We start from the raw sequence: 10,735 nt of genomic DNA, 5'->3' as shown, positions 1-10,735 counted from the left end.
GCAAGGGCGACAGCGCCGCCAAGCGGCGAGTTGGGGGAACCCAACTCGGAATAGTGAAGAGACTCTGCGCAGGCGCACTCCGAGACAAGGTAGGTTGATGTGCTTTGAGCACATAGATAACTAGGCGTCGTTTAGTAATTATATAGATACGTTCCAGAGGTATTATAGACTAAACGGCAGCCTGTTACATACTATCTATTTTGAGCTTGATACCTAATTTTGAAAAATATGCGTAGCACTGAGAGTTATTGATTAATACTATGCATGTTCTAAAAGAAACATAAATTTCTAAAACTAACCTTGTCAATGCTTATCGATGCTTGAAAGAATTTATTGCAGAAGCTAACAATCAAAGCTCTATGATGTACAATATACATCAGTTATTGTATTCAGTCAATAGCGTGATCAATTGGAGACCAAGTCAGTTTCATATCGGATATCCTTTTGAACGTGGTTCATGAAAAAATTGTTAGAATGGTTAGAATGGTTAAATGAACTAGAGGAATGCTACATCAAATTTGCCGAATGCTTGAGTACAATAATAGCGAAATATTATTAAAAAAATATATTTAAAAATATAAAAAATCCCTAGTGAAAGAATTTATTAATATTTTAAAGGATGAATATACCAAAAAATCTGTGAATATTTAGAATAATAGATACTTTGAAAATTTTTTTTATTATGATACAAAATAGACCAAGATAAGAAATTTTAATGAAAACTTCATTATATCATTTGAAAGAATGCTAAAATATGATTGCTTTTTGCTTCGTACAAAAAGATGGTTCGAGATCAAATAATTAATTTATTTGCATAAAAAGTGGTATATTACTGAGAGTAAATGAGTTCATTGTTGATCAAATCACCGAAGCCGAATATACTTTACACAATTATAGTGAAACTGAAAATACGTTGAAAAATTACAACCAAATAACAAAAATCGTTAGGATTGATAAAGAACTTGTATACGTAAGCACACTAAATATTGAAAGTATTGCAGTCTGTGTTAGAACTTCATCAGGCCATTATATTTCTGTAGTACTAAATATGTTTCATTATTGACGCCATATTTTATATTATAATGTATCAGGAAATGTAATATTTATTTTTTCAGAAACTGTATTTTTCTAGTTCATACTAGATGTTTTCATGTAATTTGAAAATTACTGTTTCTTAGTTATATTCTGTTGTAACATCCATCAATGTAGATATATATTGATAAACGAAATAGACATAAAGGTTGAAGAATATTCTTATGATCATATAGAATTACTTATATAATCATTACACGCAAAAAATTTCAAAATAATTCTAAATTTTTACTTTGGAAATATTGTATAAATTTTAAGTATAATACGTAGAAAATGTATAAAAAATATATAGAAAATGTGAACAAAATATGTCCAAAATATATCGAAAATATGTATAAAATACGAACAAAATATGTATAAATTAAAACATTAATTTTTCTCGCGAGATCGTCACATTATATTCAATTTACATATGGATAAGGTTTATTGAAATCAAACTTTATTACTTCAATGAGCTAGAATATATGATGTTCCGAAACTGCTCACCATCATTTTGCATCTGACTAATATCTCGTCGGTCCTTGCGTCTTTGCCTATATTATTTTCGCCTCGACTTTTCACTTACTTCTGCCAATCGAGTCGTTCTAGTTTTCCAGCCAAATCTATCTATGTAAGCACTCTTTCAAACAAACCTGATGAAAAACCTTGAAGCGTCTGGAATCAAATTGGCTCAAAGTCAATGGGAAATTTCTGCTAGCTGAAGTCTATTTTAATGAAGAAAAACCTAGCTTTCGCGAAAGAAGATTTCATTCTTAGATTATAATATACTCGGATAAGAATAGAAATTAGCAAATTCGAGTAAAAATTACGACAAAATATTGCCTAGGGAGAAGATTAAATAGTCCATGTCTCTCTTGGTTGATACATTACGTGAAACTCAACATCTACACTGTTTTCTATGTTTGTTTCTCTCATTTAGCATCATCTCTGAATTTCCGTATAAATACCACCTTATCTTCCTATTATTTTCAATGCTTGTCGCAACAACGAATACTTACTAGATTATTATTTTGTTGACTCATTTCGAATTTTATTCATCATGACATTACTAATCTATTGTGATTGGTAAGTTTTTGTCACCTTTTATCTTATGTAACAAGGGGGAATATTAGTTGCAATAGGAGCACATACGAGTGCAAAATCTCTCGAAGCAGAGCTAATCGCCGCCCTGTTAAATACGTATGTATGTACATAAATTCACCTTTACTTCTATTACTTCGTTTCAACTTCACGTCATCGTTACCTATACCATATTTTTTATATTTTCGAGAAGAATGATTGAATGATTACAAATCAAGTCGTCTCGATTAACAGATTACAAGCTAAAACACGTAGGCAATACATCTTTTTCAACGAATTTCAAAATAGATTTTGAAAATTTAGATACTTGCTGATGATGCTCAAAGGCAAGAATGGGATAGATTATTTCTTGTTTGTAATCTAAATAAAAAAATTAGAGCTTTTGTAACAGTCCATTTCTACTGTTCAAAGTCACCATCATTTCTCACAATTGTATCATCTGTTCCCAGATTAATCCAATAAAGGTACGGCTTCTTTTTTCAAAGATAGAGAAGTCACCGATTCTATCGTTCTATTAGAAGTTACACTTAAAGCTTTGAATAATTTAGTTATATCTTCAGCCGTTCTTATACAAGAATGGGAAATTACTTTTAACCTATCCAAATAATCTGTATAGAATCGTTTTTTCCACTTATAAACAGAACAATGGACAATCTTATTAGACTTGGAAAAGATAAAACAAAAATAGAAGGTGAAATTGGCATTATATATAAATTTAATTCAGTCGCAGTCATGACGCCGAGGGAACGGAGCCGCCCGACGGCTCACTCCTTAAGCACTACAAATGTCATCCTAATGTAAAAGTAAGTGCGGTAGTTTGCATAGTTTGTAGAAATTTCTATCACATATCTGAAATAGTGGCAAAAATAAATGCTGAAAGCTTACTTAAAATAATAAACAACTCTTTTGTGATATGTCAAGACCATACAGACCTGGTGCTAACCTCTCAGCTACCATATAGCACACTAATAGAAGAAGCAGCAAAATTCATAGCACAAATAAAAACTGTAAGTAGAGAACAAATTAGACAAGAAATACTAATCGAAATAGGACATGAAAAACCAGATACAGATGGTCAAATAATGGAAACAACTACTTTTGAAAATTATGTTGAATTACATGCATTAAAACTGGAAAATAACTTATTAAAAGAACTTTACAAAGAAACTAAAGAACAGAATGAATTATTACAAGAATTGCTCAATAAAGAAAGACAAAATAAAACAAGTAACAATTTGAAAAACACATAAGCAGAGATTATTGCAAAAGTTAAATCAAAAAATAAAAGAGTACCTAGACTAATTATAAAAAAAATAAACAATGTTGATAAATTGAATCTAGAAAATGCAATAGCTCATAATCTGATCAAAGACAAAATAACACAAACTAAAAAAGTAATTTCCTAAAAACAAAGATACTATAATTATTAACTGTATGAATAAAGAAAATGTTATCAAATTAGAAAATACTTTAACTAAAAAACTCTCTAAATCATGCAAAGTAGAAACAGTCAAAGTCACAGGTATAAGTAAATCAATTACAACTAATAAGAAAGATGTTGAAATAGATATACGAGGAATAGATATAGATTACAATGTAATTATCACGAATGAAATAAATTCCAACAGAACAGCCACTCTAAATAAATTGATAAAAACAGAAAATGACGTAATACTTTGTGTAAATATCGTAGCTTAAATGCTAATTACAATAAACTATTAACTTTCATCAATAGCTTTGAAAAAAAAACCGAATATTATAGTATGCACAGAATTGTGGAATCTTGATTATCATCAGTTTTTCAATATAAATGGTTATGTTATGCACTATATTAATAGTAAATTGAATAAATCAGATGGTGTTGTAGTCTATATAAACAATGAAATTACAGAAACCACTGAAACCATCCAAATCAATAAGCTAAAAATTGTAAATACTACAATTAAGCTTAGAAATAAAAAAGAACTAGTATTATTAGCTATCTACAGATCATAAGGCATACACAAAACAGAATTTACAACAAGCATAAAAAAACTTTTGCTAATACAGTAAGAAAAATTGTTTATTAGTTGGCGATTTTAATTGTGACACACTATAACGGGGTTTTGGCTAACCCGCCGTTATAATCGAGAGGATGGATTAGTTGACAGCTCGGCTTAATAAACAGCTAATGCCACGAGGCTGGTGCACTGGCACCTGTGTGGCCAAGCCTTTTTAACCAACCACGACATCAAGCAGCCTCGTGGCCCGCGTAGAGCGTCACAGGTAGCAGTGGCTGAAAAGCGCGAATAGTAATGACGAGCGCAGAGAATTCGCCAAGGATTGGGAGTGAGAGTCGGGCGCAAAGTCAAAGAACGCAGAGAATAAGAAGGATAAGAATAATTTATATAAAGTGTCATAGAGAAAGCGTACAGAGTAGTAAATCGTCAAAGAGAGAGAGAGAAGCAGGCAAGCAAGCAAAAGAGAGCTAAACGAGTCGGTACTTACAATGAGGCGACAATGGCCAGGCCCTCCGTACAATAAGCGTTCGCTCGCTGAATGGCGTTCCCGGACGCCGGTTGCAGTGGTGACGAAGCGTAGGACTACCTAGCGCTAGGTCCTTGCACACACACACTGTCCTGTCAAAACGCCGCACCACTGCACGCACTCGCGAATAATTTAAGGCAACGCCAGACCGAAAGTCCGAATATGCCAAAAAGAAAAGAAAAGTCAAGGATCGCTAAACCACGGCAACTGCCCAAGCAAAGACCGAATCTTCAACGCGCGCTCAAACACGTGTCGCCCGCGTTACGTCCACCAGTCAATTACCGCGGGGGGCGTCCCCACTTTTCGGCAGCGCGACCACACGCATACACGCAGACGCGACTCTCCCTGCATATAGACTCGTTAATAGACATGCCGCGCTCTCTCTCTTACCTTATACTTCGACGTTGCCGGCTGCTGCAGGCTGCTGTATAGTATAATGTGAATCCAAATATAGTATAAGTATATGAATTATGTATATGCATGCGTGGGAAGAGAGACATAACGAATGAATTAAATTCGTTATATGCCCCTCCCCCAGACGTTGGTAACGGGAGCGGTACCAACTCGAAAAGTAGTCTCTCTCTTGAGGAAGGAAAAGAATGGGGAAACTTCAGTTATGAAGCAAAATAGCATTTTATTTTGTAAAGTCTATACGGAAAAAATAAAAAAAATATTAGTACTTAAATATGTTGCTTTTTCTCTCTCTTTTTACAAGAACAATTTTAAACTAAGGTACAGTTTATACGCGTAACGGCGCGGGGAAAAACATAAGAGTGCAAAACACAAAAGAAAACTAAATAGGCACGGCCATAAACAAAAGCGAGCGCAGAAGGCGCAATCTTCTTCTTCTTCCTTTGATTGAGGCGGGGCCGTGTTGGGATCTAGGCGCCGAAAACGCAATCTTCTCTCTTCCTTCTTGACGACAGAGAGGAGGCGGCGGTGAAATGGCCTTAGCGAGGAGCGCCTCGAGGCCCTAGCTCGGCGGAGTAATCGTACTTCGGCTCTAGACCCTGCTCGAATTTTCAATGTTGGAAGAAATTCGGGCAGTTGTCTGACCTCGACACCGAAGTCAGATTACATCCGGAGCAGAAGCGTACTCCGTATTTTGTGGGTGTAGGGCCTTCGAATTTGCCGCAAGGCTGTTCCTTAAAACGGTTCAGCATGGCGAAATACTGCGGGAGCAGGTTTCCATTGGCCGCGCAGTACGTCCGGCGGTCGTCTTGGGCCGCCCTGGCCGCTTCAAGGCGGTGCTCCTTGGTCCATGGCCCGTTGCTCTGAGCAGCTGATCCTGCTACATTTGGGGCAGTGCCAGAAGGGCGGGCGATCCTCTGTGAAGCCGAGCCGACAGAGGACCGTCGGTCGCTAGAGGCAGTGCCAGAAGAACCGGGAGCACCTAGTAAGGTCGAGGCCTGAAGGTTGAGGGCCTCGATCCTCTCTTGAAGGACCAAAAGCTCTTGACGCTTTTGCTCCTGTTCAGCCGCGAGGCGGGCGCTCTCATCTCGGGCCCTTCTTGCCTCTGCCCACCAAGTGGCTGCCTCTGCCAGGAAGGCCTTCTTCTCTAATTCTCGTTCGACCTTCCTGATAAAATCCGAGGAGGCGCAGGCTTTGACGCGTGCGTCAGGATGTTCTGTAAAGTTCAGAACGTCCTGAAATGCCAGGCACTCGGCCTGCTCGGCAGCCAGCCTCGCTTGGCGGGCGCTGCGTGCAGCAGCCTCCACGGTGGCCCAACGCTCCGGCCAGCTGATGTCTTCTTCGTCCTGGACTCCCTGGGCCAGTGCCTCTGGAGTCGAGGAGGAGGCAGTGCCACCCATCAGCATACGCCCTTCGACTGGGGCTGCTGCGGGAGTATCGTTGTCCGCAGGTTGGCCTTGCCTTTGTGTCCAGCACTGCAGAAGGTCGCTGATGCTGGGGACTCCGGGTGCGGGAGCGTCTTGGGGATCGCCTAATGACAAGAGCTACCCAGTTTTGGAGTCTCAGCATCGCTTCCATCGGTCCCTCCAAGGTGAGGGTGACTCTCTCCTGATTCTTCTTAGCAGGCCACATTCTCTGCAAAGCGTTGGAATGATAGAGCGATAAAGGGCATAGTAATAAAAAAATAGCGGCAAGCTCAAGCGGGCAGAAGCAGCAGGAAGCATAGGCTGTGAGAAGGGTTAAAAGCAGAAGCAAGAGTAGCCGGGAGCGGCTTGGAAAAAAAAACAAAACTTAAGCGTCGCGCTTGTTTCTCGCACGTAAGCGTCGGGGCGAAGCCGCGACAGGTGGCGGAGCCGTCTTTTTCGAGCCAAGTAGCCGTCCTCGCTTGCGCGGAACGGCTACTATCGGGTCTGGCAAGGCCTGGCTCTTATTAAGCTGAATTGAGGTGTCAGCCGATGGAGAAGGTGAAGGGGCCACTACTGATTCATTGGCCTTAGACTGCTCAGCAGCCTGGTCATCCAAGAGCTTTTCGGTTTCACTCTCAGAGGCGTCTCCGCCGTCAAATGTCTCATTTGTAGGGAACTGCTCGTCATCGAAGCAAGGCTTTAAGTCGCATACGGCCACCTGTCCGATATCAACCCCATTTTCCGTTTGGAGTTGGTACGAGTTCATGCCTGCAATGGCTCGGTCGGTAGGGCAACGGACTCGCACCCGGTAGGCCCGGGTTCGATTCCCAGTTCCTGCTGATTGATACAAGCACCACTGAAAAAAGTTTTCATGTGCTTTGTTCTCAAACACATTGCAAGCCTCCGTCGCTGATTAGCACTGATGGAGCATAAATAGAGCGACGTTAAATAAAAAAAAAAAAAAAAAAGAGTTCATGCCTAAACGAGTCGTTACAACAAAAGGCCCTGCGTATTTAGGGCAAAGCTTAGCGGCTATGGCCTTCTTGGCAGCAGAGGAGAGCACGCGATTTCTCGCCCATACTTTATCGCCCACACCATAATCGATGTCGCGGTGTTTCTGGTTATAGTACTCCTCCTGCCTGGCTTGAGCAGTCTTAGAGTTTTCGAGCGCGTTTGCTCGAAAATCGTCGAGTTTGCTCATGCGGGAGTGCCAGTCGGCTCGAGCGACAGCCCCGAGCTGTTCGACAGCCGCGCGCTCCTCCACGCGTCTAGCATTACTTGGCGGCTCTGGGTGCCGCCCGTAGTTAAGAAAAGCCGGGCTAGAGCGTGTAGCTTCATGGATGGCCGTGTTATAAGCAAACGCGTCCTCGTTAATCAGCTCATCCCATCGAGTGTGATTCTCGATGAATGCAGCAATCATGGTTTTGACCGTGCGATTGACCCGCTCTGTCGGGTTTGATTTTGGTGAATACGGAGCGCAGGTCCCATGGACAACTCCATGAGCCTCCAAAAATGAATCAACCATCGTGTTTTTAAAAGGCGTGCCATTGTCAGACAGGAATCGTTCCGGAATCCCGAAACGTAAGGAAATACGATGGTTAATTTCCTTTTTAATTGTCTTGGCATTGGCCTTACGCACTGGGATGCATTCTATCCACCTAGTGAAAACATCCATGAAAATCATTAGATGTTCATGGCCTTGAGGCGAACGAGGGAAAGGGCCCATCAGATCGCCACAGACAACCTTCCATGGACGGGTAACAATATGTTTGCCCATAAGTCCAGCGGGCGGCTTTTGCTCAACTTTTATTTGCTGGCAAACTTGACAGTTGCGTACGAAATTTGCAACGTCTTTGTAAAGGGCCGGCCAATAATAGAGGAGCACTGCCCTTGGGTGAGTCTTATAGCGGCCGAGATGCCCGGCCGTAGGCTCATCATGGCATTCCGCGAGAACTTGCTCGCGCTGTTCCCGCGGAAGCACTAACTTCCACGCTTCCTCGTCGTGGACCATCAAGTCGTCGACGATAGGGTCCGGCCGGTAAACGAACAAGCGGCTGCCGACAATTTTCCAATAGGGATGAGCCCGCGGCTCGTCGGATACTTGCTTGAACTTGCGCAAATACCACTTATCTTTAGTGGGCTCGTCGGCATTGAGGGAGGCGAGGGAAGTTTCGACGTCCTCGTCGGTCTCGTAGATACGAGACAGTGCATCAGGGACGACATTGTCTTTGCCCTTTCGATGCACGATGTCAAAGTCGTAGGCCTGTAGGCGCAACGACCATCTGCCTAGCTTGCCGTTTGGGCTTCTTAAATTTTGCAGCCAGACGAGACTATGGTGATCGGTCACGACGGTGAAGTGGTAGCCTTCAATATATGGTCGAAATTTTTCTATCGCCCAAATAACTACGAGGCATTCACGTTCCGTCACCGATAGCCTTTGTTCAGTGGCTGTGAGGACACGACTAGCAAAACAAAGAGGACGTTCTTCTCCGCCAATTTTCTGGAGAAGAACACTGCCAAGGCCGGTATCACTGGCGTCGCACTCCACGATGAATGGCGCGTTGTAATCGGGCCTGGCCAAAACGGGTGCCGACGCAAGTAAGGCTTTTACTTGTTCGAAAGCCGCCCAGTGCTCGTCAGTCCTCACATAAGTAGAATCTTTTCGGGTAAGTGAAGTAAGGGGCTCGGCCAAGGTCGCAAAATCTCCTAAGAATTTGCGATACCAAGAGGCCATGCCAAGAAAACGACGTAATTGTCGCAAATTCCTCGGCGCAGGGTAGTCTAAAATGGGCTGTACCCTTTCAGGATCAGGGCGACAGCCGTCACGATTAACTAGCACGCCGAGATAGCGAATCTCGGACATGCAAATCTTTGATTTCTTACGATTTATCGTAAGGCCTGGCTCGTTGAATCTTTTTAAAATCAACGTGAGTCACTTCACATGGTCGGCAAATGTCTCGGTGGCGATGATCAGGTCGTCTAAATATGCAAAAGTGAAAGGTTCCATTTCTGGCGTGATAATTTTATCTGCCAGCATTTGAAAAGTGGCAGGGCCTCCGGCCAAGCCATATGGCATTCGCACGAACTCAAACAGGCCCATGCCAGGAACCGTGAAGGCCGTAATCGGTACCGACCTCTCCGTGAGAGGTATTTGCCAAAATGCTCCAGAGCAATCTAGAGCCCTGATGTACTTTGCGTGTTGGATTTTGCGCAAAATAACATCCATAAAGGGCAAGGGGTAGGCCGAAATTTTCGACACTGCATTGACTTTTCTGTAGTCAATGCAGAATCGATACGAGCCATCGGGCTTTAGAGTCATAACGACTGGACTAGACCACTCGCTCGTGGATTTCCGGATAATTCCCATCCTTAACATTTTGTGCACTTGAGCGTGCATCTCGTCCTCTATCTTCTTAGATACTAGGTAGTACTTTTGTTTTATAGGGCGCGTGCTAGTGAGGTCTATGTCATGCGCGATCCATCCTGTGCAGCCTAACTGTTCACCGGAGGGCTCCGGGAGCAACTCGTGCATGACTTTTTCTATCTCTGCTCTCTGCTCGTCCGTGAGATCTTCGATCCCCAGTGAGGCTAAGGCCGTTGCCTCCTCAGATTTCTCCGACGAGTGAACTGCGGGCACGCCTTCTTCGCAGCCGTCAAATATCAGCTTATTTGTTTTTGGACACAAATAAGCCGAAAAGGCGCGTTTGAAATCGGCGCCAAGGGTGCACTCTGTGTCGACTTCTTTTAGAATGAGAGCATCAATAATATGAGTCACCCCTCCGATCGTGAAGGGTAACTTTACGCCACCAACAATGGGCACGTAATGACCATCTACCGCTCTTGCCCCAGGGCCCACATACCGATGTACACGCCTATTTAAGGCTGCAGCCATCGAAATGGCACTCGGGCCGAGGACAGTACGGGAAGTTCCGGTATCCCAGAGACCTCTGAACTTATAATCGCCAACATTTATCAGCCACCACCTAATTGACTTATCGATCAGGGCGCTTGAGACAGTACCTCCATCGCCGGCTGGCTGCACATTGGAAGGGCTAACCGGGGCTAGCATTGGGTCGCCCACCGTGTCGCACAGCGCCTGCGCTACTCCTGTCACGCCACTGACTTCAAAGGTCCGGGTGATAGGGGGAGCTGTCTGGACCTCACTTACTGGCTCCCGCTGGCATTTTATGGTTCTTCTTGGTTTGTCTGCTTGGGCGAGC

Source organism: Phymastichus coffea, unplaced genomic scaffold (genome assembly GCF_024137745.1).
Source record: "Phymastichus coffea isolate CEN01 unplaced genomic scaffold, Cenicafe_Pcof_1.1 PCOF00009, whole genome shotgun sequence".
Classification (NCBI taxonomy): Eukaryota; Metazoa; Arthropoda; class Insecta; order Hymenoptera; family Eulophidae; genus Phymastichus; species Phymastichus coffea.
The sequence above is the reverse complement of the archived record's forward strand: the minus strand, read 5'-3'. Positions refer to the sequence as shown.